Source organism: Eptatretus burgeri, chromosome 3 (assembly GCF_056783735.1).
Source record: "Eptatretus burgeri isolate ZD-2024b chromosome 3, Ebu_testis_v1, whole genome shotgun sequence".
Classification (NCBI taxonomy): Eukaryota; Metazoa; Chordata; class Myxini; order Myxiniformes; family Myxinidae; genus Eptatretus; species Eptatretus burgeri.
In genome coordinates, this window is record NC_140963.1 from 101056593 (window position 1) to 101073590 (window position 16998).

The 16998-nt window shown below is 50.7% G+C and overlaps 1 protein-coding gene across 5 annotated transcripts in view; it reads left to right on the forward strand.

The window, feature by feature from the left end:
- LOC147030540 (5'-AMP-activated protein kinase subunit gamma-1-like) overlaps positions 1-16998 on the forward strand; it is a 202971-nt gene that overhangs the window by 8663 nt on the left and 177310 nt on the right. Inside the window, exon 1 of one of the 5 annotated variants that reach the window (XM_085874697.1) lies at positions 12194-12285. The exons of the other annotated variants lie outside the window; for them this stretch is intronic. The gene's annotated coding sequence lies outside the window, so the exon portion shown is untranslated. Of the gene's footprint in view, positions 1-12193; positions 12286-16998 lie in introns of those variants that run through there. 5 annotated transcript variants of the gene reach the window in all.

Sequence of the window (16998 nt, forward strand, 5' to 3'; positions counted from 1 at the left end):
TTAACCTTAACTTACAAATTTTACACCAAACCATGGCCCAGGATCATTGACTCTGCAAAAAGAAAGCAGTTAGCAGGGAGCCAGGCTGCCCACATGCAGTCTCTGGCTCAAACAATGCAGGTGACAGGGAACGTGGCTGGCTGCTCACACGCAGTCCAAGGCCTTCCCTTTTGAACTGAACGCAGTGAACCACAACGGTGCTTCGGCTGCACAACGCAGTCTCCGTGCCAGCTCAAGTGGCACACGCAATGAGCACAACGAATGGATGCATGAACGGTTTGAACTGAATGCAGTGAACCACAACGGTGCATGGGCTGCACAAACGCAGTCTCCGTGCCAGCTCAAGTGGCACACGCAATGAGCACAACGAATGGATGCATGGACACAAACACGGTGCACGGGCCGCCACTGCAGGCCCGTGTTGTAGCTGCCAACAGGGCAGTTCTTGCAGCTTGCAAACTGTTGCCTTGCGGATCCTGGCGCACATGGAAATGAACAGGGGGGGGCAAAGCAAAAATTGAACGGGGCTGGTGAACGTGGGCAGTGGGCATGGCATGGCAAAGGTGAGCAGGCAAACACAGCCCGCAGAAGGAGGCCGCTGCAGGCAAACACAGCCGGCAGATGAACTGGCCGGAACAGGCCTCGAAGAAAAAACAGCCAGCCGGCAGATGAAGTGGGCCGGCACAGGCCTTGCAGCACAGCAGCTGCAGATGAAGTTGGCCGGCCTCCGCTTTGAAGCAAAACACGGCCAGCTGATGAAGTTGGCCAGCCTTTGCCGTTCAGTGGAGGTTGGTGGAGGGAGTGCGGTGGTGCTGGCCACTCGGAAGGCGGGCTCGGACCTACCTACCTGTCTCCCTCCCACCTATCGCCTTTGCCTGTCACTGAACATACCCACTCCCTTAATTTGTCAAACCCCAATTTAGCCCCAACTTATTTTTTTGTTGTTTTTATTTTTACTTCCCCACTATAAATCGTCCCCTAACCCCCTTTATCGTCCTTGTTCGGCTAACCTATCCTGTCACCTAGCCTACTCCCAACCCCTACGTTCCCTTCCCGGAGGGGAATAAGGGAGAGCTAACGTCCTGTGTCGAGGCCCAACTCAAGCCTCAGAATGGCCTCCCCAGAGTTCGGCGATCTTAACACCAAGTGGGTCCAGCGGCCCACAACGACAGCGAGGGGATGGATGGTGCGGAGGGGTACATCTCCTAATCTACCCTAACCATTAACTCTTAAACTACCCCGGGGCTTTCAACAAGCGCCTCTCGCTTAAACTATTGGTTCTAACAACCCAGATTCCCGTCGCCTGTGTTGGTGTCCTTACAATTTCGGGCCTCGCCCCCCAATTTTCTCTCCGTGCCCTCACACGGTCTCCTGGCTGGGACACGTGGCTCCCTTTGGCAGGCACGACCCTCTGCCGAATCTCCGACGATGGCACCCCCGGGCACTACACTGCCTCCGAGCCTACCAGCTCCCTAACACCGGGGAGTGCCCCCATGGCACCTCCCCTGAAACGCACACGTGGCAGGCCGGCCTCCCGGGCCCCTTTCCGAGGGTCACCCGTGCCCACAACACTGCCCACGCGGCTAATGGCGCCCGGGCCCCCGCACTGCCAGGCGCACCCGTGCCCACTACTCTATCCCGGCCCCCCATGGGCCCATGGCCAACCGCGGCCGACTAGCCTGGTGCCCGGGGTACCCACTCAGCGATACTCACCTTTCGCAGCCACGCTCCCAAGCCCGTCAACAGGGCTCCTGCACCCCTCCAAATGGGTCTCGAGCCTACTTTCCCACCAACAACAAAACGACCTCCATTTTTCAATTTGACTAACCCAGCTAACTCACTTTACTCTGACCCCGGGGTCCCTTGGGCGGGAGTCACTCCTCCCCCCAATCACTCATCGCACCATGCATTCCCCATTCACTCCACACACACAGACCCGCTGGCCTCACTCACTCACCATGTACTCACCTCGCAACTCACCAACTCTTCAACACACACACCGCTGAACTCTGCCATCCTTCTATCTGCATCCCCTAACTAACTCGTGCTCCCACGTCGTCCCTTAAACTACAGCACGTTCCTTTTAACACTACGTAGCTAAACTACGTCCCCTCTACACATTTACAGGTCTGTCTCTGTCTCCAAATCATCAAAAATCATTTCCCATTTTCCCATCCTAAATCTGGCTACAATCCCTCTAACTAATCCATTCCACGGACTCCATGAAGACTTACCCCTGCCCCATGGAGTCGGTCTAGCTATGCTAACCCTTCCCCCTAACTAGTTTCCATCCTGTGCCCAGGGTAAGGGGGTCTTTCACCCCTTGCCCAGGAATCCTGTACACCCGAAAGTGAGGCTTTTTTTTTTTTCATGCGCAGCACCTGCGCGGCAACTCAGAGCTCGCGCACTTTGCACCTGCCCGTGACGTCATGCAGCTGCACGTGTTCCTCGTCCCTCCTTGGACGGTACCATCCGGCAGAGATACCCCTCCTGCCGGATTCCAACCCCACGTGCAGCCATGGCGTCACCGTGTGCATAAAAAAACACAAGCCCCACGTCTCGAGGGGTTCCCCACGCGAACACATGTGCTTTGCCCGTTGGAGCTTAACACACACGATCGCGTGGAGAACCCGTCCGGTCCAAATCCGTTTACCTGCCTAAACTTTGTCCGTCCGCGGGATCGGCAAATCCACCGCGTGCGTTTCCGGACCGGGACTTCACTCTCGCAAGCGAGCACGTGGCGGTCTCGTGCGTTGCACAGCACGAACCGCGTGCTCACTGCTGGGTGAACCCGGCACGGTCCTCGAAACAACTACAGCCGCTACTCGGCTTTCTTTCTTCTGTCGCCGTCGTCGTCGCCATTCGACCCACGCACACCTGCGTGTTACGACGCACACAGTCCACTCCATCACATTCACACCGGAAGACGCGGCTGCGTGCTCCTGCATGCCAACCGACATCTCCCTCACATACCGCTCTCTCACACACACGGTTTCCCTTGCACTCGGCCGTTCACTCATGCGTGCCTCACCACTCACACAAACCATACTACTTACACACGCGGGGGCACTCAACCGCGGTGCCTCATCCACACACCGTCCCTCACTCACACACGCGGGGGCACTCAACCGCGGTGCCTCATCCACACTGGCCGTTTCATCCACACACACGGCCTCACTCACACACGGTGCCTCATCCACACACGGCGTGCTGGGAAGCACGCACTCCGGCACCATCGCCACCACACCACTCACACACGGGGTCGCTTCCACACACGGTGCCTCACCCACACACGCGGGGGAACTAACCCGCGGTGCCTCACTCATACACACGGCGACACTCACACACGGTGCCTCTTCCACACACGGCGTGCTGGGAAGCACGCACTCCGGCACCATCGCCACCACACCACTCACACACGGGGTCGCTTCCACACACGGGGACGCACTCACGCCTTGCACCACACACACAGGGACAACCACACTGGGGATTTGTGTCCCCACAAGGGTCTCCGGGGCCTCTATACCCCCCAAGCTCTCCGTGCACCCGTCCACAGCACTCCTCCCCTCAACCTCGCAAAGCACGACCGAACTCACCTGGTCGTGACTCACCTCAAGGGGGCATACTCCCTCCCCTTGTTCCTGGAGGAGGCCATCCAGGTGCTCGCACTGGGTCTCTACCCAGTCCGCCAGCTCACCCCCATTATCCTCCACTACCTCTGTGTGTGTGTGCGCGTCACTTACCCCGTCTTCATCGTGTTTATTGGTCTCTGCTTCTTTCTGGCGTCTTTCCCTTATCTTTATGTAGGTCAACCTTGCTTTCTCTTTAAGTCGCTCCCGTCCTTCCCTGTTTTTCACTCCTTGCTCTTTCACGATCTCCGCGTACCTCATCCTTTCTCTCCGTATTAATTGCTCTTTTCTCTCCCTCGCAATTACTTTCACCTCGTCTCTTGTCTCCCGAATTACTTTTTCCTTACCCGCCTCCACCGCGGGCCTGTCAGCCGTTGCACCCCCTTCCAGCTCGTTTGTTCCGACACGTGGAGTCGCCATTTTAAGTTCCCTGCTCACGGCCTTCATGCCCGCCTGCAGGCATCGGCCCATGTTCTGCGTCTCACCCCGGAGCTTTTTCGTTTCTTCCTTCATGTGCTTGTTCATGCCTTTCATTTCGTTTATAATTTCATTTGCGTTTGTATCCATCTTTTCGATTATTTGCTGTGCATTCGCATCCATCTTTTCGATCATTTGTTTGTTCATTGCCGCCAGCATGGCGCATAGCTGGGCCATGTTGGATGCACTCAGCTGAGCCGTTTCGGCAAGGGTTGGGGAAGGGTTTTGGTCGAGAGGGGGGGGGGGAGGTGTCATACACTGCGGCCGCTGCCGCACCCATTTCAGGTTCTGGGTTCAGTTGGGCGAGTCCGTGTTCCTGCACAATCAACATTTCCTGCTCGGGGATTCCATCCTGGACCATGGACTCTACATTATTACACATATACATTTCTAATACCCCCGGCTCCCGCTCGCCTTGAGACGCCATCTTGCTTCTCGTGAAGGGTTAATTTCGCTCGCTCGTAATTTGGAGGGAATCGGGGGTCGCTTCTCTCACCCCTGGACCGATTCCCGTGAATTTAGCCGGAGACAGGAGAGCCTGTTTTCCTGTTCTCCGATACCAGTGCCGCGAGGAGGGCGATGAATTTGTATCCCACTCCTGACACCAGTGTTGCGGATTCGCGCCCGCCGGCGTGCTGACGGCCACGTAACTCGAATCGCGGCACGTCGCCCACCGGACGGACAATCCAGTCGTGACCCTCTCGGACTAACGCCGGGAACCAGTCACGGGTGGACCTTTCGGTCTCACCGCGATCGAGCCAATCAGCCCCCGCGTGGGATAGGGTTGCTCGCCAAATTCGACCTACCTAAGTACCCACGCGGAGGGTAGACCGGGCGATCGCACCTCGCCGCAGGTCGACTTCGGACACGGGCCACTTAAGCGACCCGTTCCGTACTATCAGAATAACCGAGCGGTGTTATCGTCGACCTCGACGGTTCGATTAATTATCGGGCGTATTCAGCCCACTACCAACCCTTTACGTGAAGCAAGATGAGGGTTCAATGGGGGAAAAGACGAAGCGAAGCGGGAGAACAGTTCAACAATAAAGCACATTTATTCGCGGCACACGGGAAGCACACAAATACAATTCCACCAAATGCACACAAAAAAAAGAAAACACAATTCCATTTACACAAAAAGCAAATATAAAAGCGAGAACACAGTGCAGAGCTAATACCGACTACCGAGCACACGGCAACACTTGTACAATTCTACTTCACAGACGGCGCCGACAACACATACCCAAAACCAAGGAAAAGAATATCCTCAAGAATGAGGCGGGCCTGAGGCCGAGACCGGGTCGGGCCTACCCGTCTGGTGATGAGACGCGGAGCGGCGATGGCCCCGCAACCCGCGGGCCTCGTGGACGGTGTCTGGTCGGGGGTGGGAACGGGGCCCCCTTGGTCGCACTATCTCAGCGCGGGGGGAAACAGGAGGGGGTTGCTGATGCTCGGGGTATAGAGGATCTTTATTATCCCTGGTGTGCGTCTCCACCTCGGCCAGGTCGCGCTGCCGGCCTCCCTCGGGCGTGCAGCTCCCGGCACCGACGCGAGCACCCCCTCGTCCGACTCTCTTCAGCTTCTCCAGCCACTGCAGGCTTCGGGCTCCAGACTTCCACACTCGTCCCCTCCGTTCCGACTCCTTCTCGTTCTCGACTCCTTCTCGTTCTCGTTTGCGACTCTCCTCTGACTGACGAACACCGTCCTTTTATCCCCCCGTAACTTCGCCTTTGACCCCCTCCCTTTGACCTTTCACCTCGCTCCCCATTGGCCCGAGAAAAAGTGGGCGTGAAGGCTTTTTGATCCACAAATTTGCATATATCGATCGTTCTGGAGGCGGGGCCAAATCGCCCCTCGCTCACCGATTGGACGGCAAAAAGTGGGCGTGTGTCGTTTTTGATCCGTTTTTGAAGCACAAAATCCGTGATTTTGTACACGCTGTTCGACGCGCGTTCTGCATGAGTCCAACACCGGTACCCACAGCGGGGCAAGAACGGTGGCGATGCTACGGTTGTGAGGTGTGCGTGAAGGTCGTGGCGGTTGTGGTGAAGCGGTGGTTGTGGTCGGTGGTTGATGTTGTGGTTGTGATCATGGCGGTTGGTCCAAAATAAAGATAGTAAAAGAAAAACGGCTATCCTGAAGAGTCGCAGCACGTATAAATGACATGTATTCCCACTAGACAACGGGTTTGGGCCTAACTACACATGCACTTACCGAGATACCTCACCTAAGGGACCTGAATGGTGGTTTGCGAATCTGGTAACCACAACAATATATTTACGAAATTTGGTGCACATATCAAGCAAGTGGTGAACTGGTGCCTTTTTATATTTAGAGTTTTCCCCCAAAAAAATTTGTGACTTTCCATGGAAACAAGTTGGGTATTAAGAAATAATTGAGGTTAACCTTTGTTTCCAGAGCATAGTTGCAAAACTATTAACTATTTCTTTATGAAATTTGGTACACGCATCAAGAATAAATTGAACTGGTGCCTTTTGCTACTTGTCCTCATTTACTATGGCGGGGGATATCGAAGACTTTGTCTTCAACGGATGCTAGTTATTATTAGGAATGTTCCCTGCTCATTTTTGTCTTTTCTTCCATTGATCCAGCATGGTCCGAATCCAAGTTTAGCCGGGACTTTATTCCCAACAATTAGTTCCTTTTAGCTGGTACGTCCTTGACAGTGTTGCTCGGCTGCATCCAATCCGGTAGAGTAATCCGGTTCGGACAAGGCGTACCGGCATGTTTCCCCGGTAATTAAATCACGTGATTAACTCTCATCCGTTGAAGACAAAGTCTTCGATATCCCCCGCCATAGTAAAAAAAATTTTTTTAAATCTGTAAACATCAAAAGGCACCAGTTCACCACTTGCTTGATATGTGTACCAAATTTTGTAAAGATATCTTGAGGGCATTTGTAGTTAAGCTCTGGAAACGAAATGTGACGGACGGATGTACAAATGGCCGGCTGTACGGACGTTACCCATTTCTATATCCCTCGCCAACTTCATTGGTTGGCGGGGGATAACAATCTTCTGCAGTCTTACTTCGGCAGACAGGCACCAGCACGCACACGCTCTCGTGCACGCGCTCACACACAACCTGATGAGGGAGTTTTGCAACCAGGGAGGTGGGGAGGGGGGGAAGTTGAGGCTATGATCTCGGTACCTGTGTGCCCGATACCATGACTTGCCACCAATACGTTTCAGGGGGGGGGGATGCTCCGGGTTGCGGTACCCGACAGTGGGCGTGTTGTCTCTCGCCCAAGCCGCATGTGTGGAGACTGTTCGTGAAGGAGGAGCTTGAGTGGAGAAGGGGTGGTGTCCAGAGGGTGGAGTAGTAGGCGGGTGGGGTCGACGCGGTGTAGGCAGAGTCGAGGAGCAGGAGGCGGGTCGTGGCAGTGTCAACGAGGTGAGGTATGGGCGGAGACAAGGAGGCAAAGACGAGGAGCAGGAAACACAGACCGACAAGAGGGACTGCCCCGACCTTTATAGGGCCCGCAGCTCGGGGGGACGGGCCATGCCAAATCCAAATGTCATCACCTGAATCGGGCGCTCCGATTGGCCCCGACCCCTCACGTGGTCCGCTAGCTTGGGCTGGAAACTGCCTCACTTCGATCCAGGCAAGGCCATCCCAAACAGCGGGAATATTTCGCTCCGACCCCACGAGATGATATGAATCGCCCACCAAAATTGGCACGCGAATCATCCTGCAAAAACCCCCAGGAGCGAGGTCAAGGGTCCCGCACACCCGCTCGGGCGTCCTACCAGCGCCGATCAACGCGTTCGTTCCACGCGTGCCAACCTGGCCCACACTCCACATTTCCTGGCTCGATCGCAGCCTTGTTGGCCGCAAGGATGAGAAGACGTTCGCCATCCGTGGAGAATCCACTGCTGCCAGCGAGGACCGAAGGTACATCGCCATGGATAAATCCATGCACGTTTCACGAGTGGCGTACGTGTCTGTTTTCGAGCACATTCCATACAGTGCTCGCGGTTCCGCCATTACGCACGTGGCCAGCGCTCGCGTTCACACGTATCCACGAGCATGTGCGCCGAGTGAACACCAACATGCGTCGGGTATTGAGGTTAAAAAAAGAATAAGCCACTTCGACCCGCACACTCGTATCCTGCCCAACATGGCGTGGAGTCGGCTATATTGGCCTCTGTACGTCATTCGTGCAGTGTGGGCGTCGTGCTGGCCATGTTTCCCATGCCGTGAAAAACACTATTCGTGCAGCCTCTTAAGAGGTATTTATTTGCATGCCTTTCTATTGCAATCTGCAATTCTCCCCAGACCATAGGAAGCTCAAGTCGACAATCCCGCGTTGCCAAGCGCATATCACTCGCCGCACATGCCGGGTTTAGGGCTCGCCCGGGAACGAGAGTCTCTGAGCAGCAGAACCCTCACTGCGACACCACACGTGCTGGCCTCCAAGGTGCACTTGGCCGATTTACCTCAGGAATAATCAGAAAAGAAGAAGAGTGAGTATGAAATCAAGAAAAATGATTGAAGCAACCCTAGCTATTAGATCATCGCAACACTCCCTTGTTGTCCCGCTAGACAAAAGGAAGGGGACTATCTACACGTATAATAATGGCATAACTGTCTTGGGACACTATCTGTTGTATGCTTGCGGTTCCGAGAACAGCAACACTACTCCACCCCCCCCCTCCCTTTTGCTGGACTCGACCCGAGTCGTTAACGTTCGTGTGGCATGCAGGTGTAGGTTTCCCTAGTACATTTTACCTATGGATCCCTGAGTGCGACATTTCAAATACATGTCCCCAAAAAAATAACCTAGTGCGTTGCGTAACTAAACTAACAGACTCATATGGACAACTTATCTACATTGCTGGAAATTTGAACGAGACAAACAAAGAGGTGGGTTAGAACTATATAAATTTACAATATTTACATTACCCATGGGCCAGGACCTGTGACTTAAGGGAACACAATAAAGGCAACATTCGGGGATGAGTGCAGCAGCAGGCAATCAATTATCAGCCGTCTTCATGGCCCTCAATGGTCCTTCGTTTGTTGGGTTTTTTTTGGTTTGTTTTTTTGTTGTTTGTTTGTTTTTTGTTTTCCTGGCTACTGGAGGAAACTCACCCTAACACAGCAGGCCACACGCCATCTCACAGTCCATTTGAACTGTCCTTTATACAACAAGGAGATGTATGTCCGGGCCAGGCCCGTCGCTGGAGGGGGGGGCATTTGGGTGCAATGCCCCCCCATGGTGCATCTGGTGCCCCCCCACTTGTACGCCACCCATTTATGCCCTGTAGCACCCTGTGAACAACTTGGTGTTTAAGGATGAGCGCCCACTGTGAACTCCTTGCTGTTTCAGAGTTCACCTGTGTGAACGAAAACCCTTATTCCAGATGTTCAACGTGGTGAATAATAAGGCCTTCTTGGATAAACTGTTCTTTAATAATATCCTTCTTTGAATAACAGTCAAGAGATAAGTGTGCGCTTCCCAGCGCATCTCCAAAAGTAATTGGCAAGACAATACAGTCCAAGCCCACAAGATGAAAGATAACGGTAGCAGCCAAGACGACAGACTGCCGCAAGACCTAGTGTCAAATGTCGATGCTGTGGGTGGTTATATATATATATATATATATATATATATATACATACATACATACATACATACATACATACATACATACATACATACATACATACATACATACATACATACATACATACATACATACATACATACATACATACATACATACATACATACATACATACATACATACATACATACATACATACATACATGTATACATACATGTATACATACATGTCGTGGATCATTTAGTTTTAAGGAATAGCCAATCAGCGTCTTCGATATGGAGGCCCTATTACGCAGGTTACCTAATTGGTTGTAAGTTAGGTATAAATGTAATATAGTCATAATATGAATAAGGAAAAGACAAATTTACATAATTAAAGATGAAGTGCACCGCGTGACCCTCACAACCCTCCCTCCATCTTACAAAAGTAATTTTATAATAAAAATTTTAAAAATGGGTGTTTGCAATCGTCCTTACATTTCAAATTATGCAGATAAAACCTGTTTTTGGTGCATGGATCATTTAATAAATAAAACCGTCAACCGTCAGGAGTCGCGAGATTAGTGGCACGAGTTGCGAGGGACGAGTCACGGAGAGCGCTTGCCCAGCAGCAGTAGAAAAAGACATGGATATACGAAAATGGCTAAGAAAAGGAAAGAAGGTTGTGGTTGTGCTTGTGGTCAGCCTTCGTCGTGGTCGGCTGCTTTGTACTTCTGATGTTTAAGTTAAATGTTGTGTTTGGTGCTTTGCATATCCCATATCTAGTGCTTTGTGCATAACCTTACCTCTGTAATTGACTGCTTTCAATGCGGACCTTGTGGTATCTTCAGTCTGGTCGTATTTGCTGTTGATAGTTTAACGTGATGATCGCAGGTCATAGCCCACTGTATCTTATTTGAAAGTGCCCTGATTCCGGTGCCAACCTCCCCCGTTTAGTCATTGTATCTCTGGTATATTAATTTTCTAATGCCAATTCTTGACAACACCTTGTATAAGTGCAGCTAAATTGGTGCCAATTGTCTAATCATTGAATATCTGCATTGTGAATGTGCCAGTTTGTTGCGGATCTCCTGCATTCAAATAATTTTAGGCCAAAAACATTGGAACATATTCAATCTAGGTGAGATCAATTTGGTTAGTATGTGACTAACCTCAGTGTAGATGCATGAATACAATAGCATACTGGGTTATCAAAAAATGAAATATTATAATTGTGCCCCCCCCCCATCCAGTTCATATGTCTCCCTCAATACTGAGCCCTGGCGACGTGCCTGGTCCGGGCTGTACAAATGCAGTCCCCGGTAACGCGGCTGCCTGCGGGGTAGTCCTTGCAAGTACTCCCACACAGATGGTCCTGGCACACATGGACAAGTTGAGTGATATGGCAAGGCAAATAAAGGCATGGGCAGGTATGGCAAATGGAGTCAAGGCAGATAAAGTCATGGCAAATGCAGACCAGGTAAGGTGCGACAGTTCAACAGGTCGGCAAATGAAGCTGGCCAGCCTCGATGTGGTCTCGTGATGTTGTGGAGGGAGTGTGGTGGCATTGCCCGGTACGAAGACTGGCTCGGTCCGACCCCACAGTCTCCCCCCAACCTATTGCTGATGCCTGTCATTGTCCATACCCACCCCATTGGGTTGTAACAAAAAAACAAACAGATGTAGACTTTTTATTTTATTTTATTATTTTTTTTAGATCCTCGTGGAGGATCTCCAAGTCTTACTCACGTTGTTGTTCTTCACCTTCTTCTTGTGGACTTTTTTGTTTCACAGCCTACAGTTTTCACTTGAACTTCCTGAAACTTGGCATATATATGTAAAAATACCCTGCGCAGACAGTAACCATCTCCAATTTTGAAAATTCCTCAGAGAAAAATAGTTGTGACGTCAAAATATCTCCGCTAATGGAAATCGCCTAAAAAAAATTATCTCCAAAACTCGGCAAGCTTTTTGAATTCTGTTTGCGGAATCGAACAGGGCATTAGCAGAGATTAATTACCACACATGATACATCACTATGATGTCATATCAATTTTTATGATGTCATTCCTATTTTTTGACTTTTTGTTTCACAACCCAGAGTTTTCATCGGATCTTCGTGAAACTTGCCATATATATATATATATATATATGCAGAAAGCCCACACGCAGGCAGTAACCATCTCCGATTTTGGAAATTCTTCCGAGAAAAAAAGTTGACGTCATAATATCGCCGCTAATGGAAATCGCCGAAAAAAATTATCTCAAACGAGGCAAGCTTTTCGAATTCTGTTTGCGGGAATCAAGCTGGGAATTAGCACAGATAATTTATCGCAAACCTGATACATCACAATGACGTCATATTCGTTTTTATGACGTCGTCATTAAGAGGACGAGGATCTTAGCTCATTTGAGCTTGTTTTCCTTATTTTATAATTACGTGTATCCCTAACCCCCTTATTGTCTTTTTTTTTGTTTCGACTAACCTGTACTATCTATTCCCAATCCCCAAGATCTCTTTTTGAAAGGATTGAGGAAGAGACAAGTGAATCTGTCTCGAGGCCCAATGTGGCCTCGGAATAGCTCTCACAGGTTTCAGCATTTCCAAGGTGAGTCCAGCGGGCCTCCGAACAGCGAAGGGATGGATGGTGTGAAGGGGTACAAGTTTCCTATCTATCCTTGCATTTATTAAACTTTAATCTATCCCTGGGGCTTTTCAACACGCCTGACTCTTAAAACTATTGGTTCTAGCAACCACGATTCCCGTCGCTTGCGTTGGTGTTCGTTATTCATTTGGACCTGGCCCGCAAATTTTGTCCCATGCTCTTGCACAATTTCATAGCTTGGCAGCATGGTTCCACTGACAGGTCTACCCACCTGCCAAACTCTATCTTCGGCACCCCCCCCCCCGGGTCGCTGAGGCTGTCTCCGAGCCTATGAATGTGGGGAATGCCCTTCTTGGCATTTTCCCCGTCGATGCCCATGTGGCATTTTGGCGCTCCGGGTCCCTTTCCCCTGGGTACCCGTGCCCATTACACTAACTCGGTCGCTTGGACCCATGGCATACTCTGGCAGACTACTTCGGTGCCCGGGGTGCCCTCCACTCAGTACGCAAATTTCACCAGCCACGCTCCCAGCCGGTCAATAGTCTTCTGCACCCTGCAAAAGGTTTCGTGCCTTCATTCAACACCAACAAAACGACATCCTTTGGGTTAATTTAACTAACCCACTAACTTTTTTATTACACTAACCCCGGGTTCCCTTGGGTGGGATTCACTCCTCCCCCCAATCATTCATTCTCACCATGCATTCCACATTCACTCCATTCACACTCGGGCCCGCTGACCCACGTTCACTCATCGTATCTATATATATATATATATATATATATATATATATATATATATATATATATATATATATATATATATATATATATATATATATATATATATATATATATATATATATATATTTTCCAATTCACTCCTACACTCTACTAACTACGTCCCCCTAATGAACTCGTGCTACCCGTCATCCCTTATTCTAATGCATGTTACATTTAACTCCACATAGCTAATCTACGTCCCCACTATACGTTCCATGTCTGTCCTTGTTTCCAATCCATTTCTAATTCTAACCTAAATTTCCCCTAACTCGTGTTACTGGGCTCCATGGAGGACGACTCCTGCCCCCATGAGGCCGGTCTATCTAACGCTAAACCCTTCCCCTAACTAATGCTCCTTTGCCCCCGGTGAGGATGTTCGCTACGTCCTGGCCGGGCATCGTCTACTCGTGGCAAAGCTCGGCGAGCCTTACGCCTCCAGGGTGGCGATCTGCAGCACGCTCGTCCCCTCCGTTTGGCCGATACATGAGGGCCTATCGTCTCTCCGTTAATTACATTAAATGTTCGCTTTCAGGCTATCCCCCATGCAAACCACCGTGCTTTACACACCTGCCCTTCGTGCTGCGAGATCCCCGTTGACATCAATCGCACACGGCCCGCTCCGCGAGGTTTGCCACACACGAGTTCAGCGGTGTCGTCGTCAGGAATCATCCCGTGAACACCACTCATGGCGCGCAGCACGTCAGGCCCCGTACACATGCTCACACGGAGCTATATTCTTTCCAAATTCAATCAATCCCTCAGTTCGCTTCCATTTTAACCGTCCGCGCTCTGGGATTGCACAAGGCGAGGATCGTGGCTCGAATCCTTAGCACACCCCTGGCTCGAATCCCATTCCAGATACCAAACTGTGGCGGGTTTGAATCCCGCAAATTTTTTATGGGTCTGTACCACTCCGAACACTAAACTTCTGTGGGTTCGAATCCTGCAATTTTTATGGGTCCATCCCACTTCTGACACCAAACTGTTGCGGGCTGAGGGGTCGGGTGAGAAGACCACTTGGTGGTGGAAGCTATGTCGGTTCCCACCAGACTCCCCGGAATTGTAGGCCGTCACACGTAGATAATTCCGTGATGCGGCGGGTCGCTTAACCGACCGTGGACGCCAATAACTCAACCGCGTGACCTAGGGTCCTCCCATCTATGGGTTAATTGGGTTACTTTTATTAATCACGTGGTTTAATTACCGGGGAAACACACCCTCGGTACGCCTTGTCCGAACCAGATCACTATCGGATCGGATGCAGCCGAGCGACACTACCAAGGACGTATTGGCTAAAAGGAACGGATCGTTGGGGATAAAGTCCCGGCTAAACTTTGATTCAGACCATGCTGGATCAATGGAAGAAAAGACAAAAACGAGCAGGGAACATTCCTCATAATAATAATTTATTTACAAGCAGGTGAGGAAAAATATGTGACACGGTGAAGATTTGTTGGAGTGTGTTGTGCAGAGATAGAAAGAAGCATGTGGTGCGACAATAAACAGGCAACTTACAAAAGGGGACACAGAGCAGACTTAACATGGAAATAATAATATCAATGATAATCTTCTACAGTCTTTCTTGGGCAGACAGGTGCCAGCGCACTCGCACTCGCACTCGCACACAAACACAGATCCCAATGAAGAGGGAGTTTTGCAACCAGGGAGGGGGGGGGTTTGGATAGTTGAGGCTATGGTCTCGGTACCTGTGTGCCCAATAGCACGACGTGCCACCAATACGTTTCGGGGGGGTGGGGCGGGATGCTCCGCGGTGCGGTACCCGACAGTGGGCGCGTTGTCTCGCCCAAGCGCACGTGTGGAGACTGTTCGTGAATGAGGAGCTTGAGTGTAGAAGGGTCGGAGTCCAGAGGGCGAGGGTGGAGTAGTAGGCGGGTGAGGTCGACGGGGTGTGGGTTGAGTAAGGAGCAGGAGGCGGCTCATGGCAGTGTTAATGAGGCGAGGCGTGGGTAGAGACAAGGAGGCGGAGACGTGGAGCAGGAAACACAGACTGACAAGAGGGACTGTCCCGACCTTTATAGGGCCTGCTGCTCGGGGGGAGGGGCCATGCCGAATCCAAATGTCATCACCCGAATCGGGCGCTCTGATTGGCTCCGACCCCTCACGTGGCTCGGCAGCTTGGGCCGGAAATCGCCTCACTTTGTTTCCGGCAAGGCCATCCCAAACATCAGGAATATTTCGCTCCGATCCCACGAGATGACATAAATCGCCCACACCAAAATTGGCACGTGAATCATCCTGCAAAAAACCCCGGGCGAGCGGTCGAGGGTCGTGCATGCCCGCTCGGGCGTCCGATCAATGCGTTCGTTCCACACGCGCCAACGTGTCCCGCACTGTACATTCCCTGGTTCGATTGCAGCTTCGCTGGCCGCAGAGACGAGAAGACGTTCACCATCCGTGGAGAATCCACCGCTGCCAGCGTGGACCAAAGGTACATCGCCATGGATAAATCCATGCACGTTTCACGAGCAATGTACGTGTCTGCTTTCGAGCACATTGCATACAGTGCGCGCGGTTCTGCCATTAACCACGTGGCCAGCGCTTGCATTCACACAACTCCGCTAGCGTGTGCGCGTGGCGAACACCAACATGCGTCGGGTATTGAGGTTAAAAAAAAGAACAAGCCGCTTCTATGTGCACACTCGTGTCCTGCCCAACATGGCATGGAGTCCGCTCTATTGGCCTCTGTACGTGTTTCGTGCAGTGTGGGCATCTTACTGGCCATGTTTCCCATGCCGTGAAAAACACTTCATGCAGCCTCTTAAGAGGTATTTATTTGCTTGCCTTTCTAATGCAATCGGCAATTCTCCCCAGACCATCGGAAGCTCAAGTCGACAATCCCTCATTGCCATGCGCACATCACTCGCCGCACACGCCGGGTTTTGGGCTTGCCCGGGAATGAGAATCTCTGAGCAGCAGACCCCTCACTGCCGCGCCACACGCGCTAGCCTCCAAGGCGCACGTGGCTGATTTACCTCAGGAATAATCAGAAAAGAAGAAGAGTGGGGATGAATGAAGAAAGAAATGTTTGAAGCAACCCTAGCTATTGGATCATCGCAACGCACTCCCTTGTTGTCCCGCTAGACAAAAGGAAGGGGACTGTCTACACGTGTAATAATGGAATATCTGTCTTGGGGCACTATCTGTTGTATGCATGCGGTTCAAGAACCGCAACTTTTTAATTTTTATAACTTTTATAATTTTTAATTTCAATTAAAATTGTCACTGTCACTGTCACTTGAGAGGGAGATGATGTTGGTAAGAATTTCCCCTCTGAAGGAAATGTCAACTTTCTGGTTGTCTCTGCACCCATTGAAAGTTAATTGCTGGAAATATTTTTGTGGCAAACATAATGTTTCTTTCCTTATAACGAGTCTTTCCTTTTCCCTGCAGAACCCAATTTCATCACTTGCAGATTACTGTGTTTTCTCCCATCATGTATCTTCTCCTTTTTTTTTCTCTATTTCCTTGCTTGTCTACTTGAGCCTACCCCACCCCACTTTCACTGTTACCTTTTACCCTCTGTAGGCTGGTGTTGGCTTTACGGTTAAGGTTGGTGGCTTTAGATCTTAGCTTCTTGAGTTTGAGCCCCTGTTTATACCGTTAAATAACATCAGGTGGGTTGACACAGCTTGTCATCCGACTAGTCAGTGAAATGAGCACCAGCTTCTTAGAAATGGGGGTGGTGTGGAGGGGTGGGGGGCACTGCATCAGCAGTACAGCTGTGCTCCCAGCAATGATGCCACCAGTAGCCACAGGCTGCATACAAAATTAGAATAAAGATAACATCCTCTGTCACTTCATGAGCTTCAATTTGTATTGAAGAAAAACCTCATTAAGCCAGAGTTAAGTACATTCAACTTGTTTACTCCAAATACCACACACAAAATTAAACCCATGGTGACTCAAACTATTG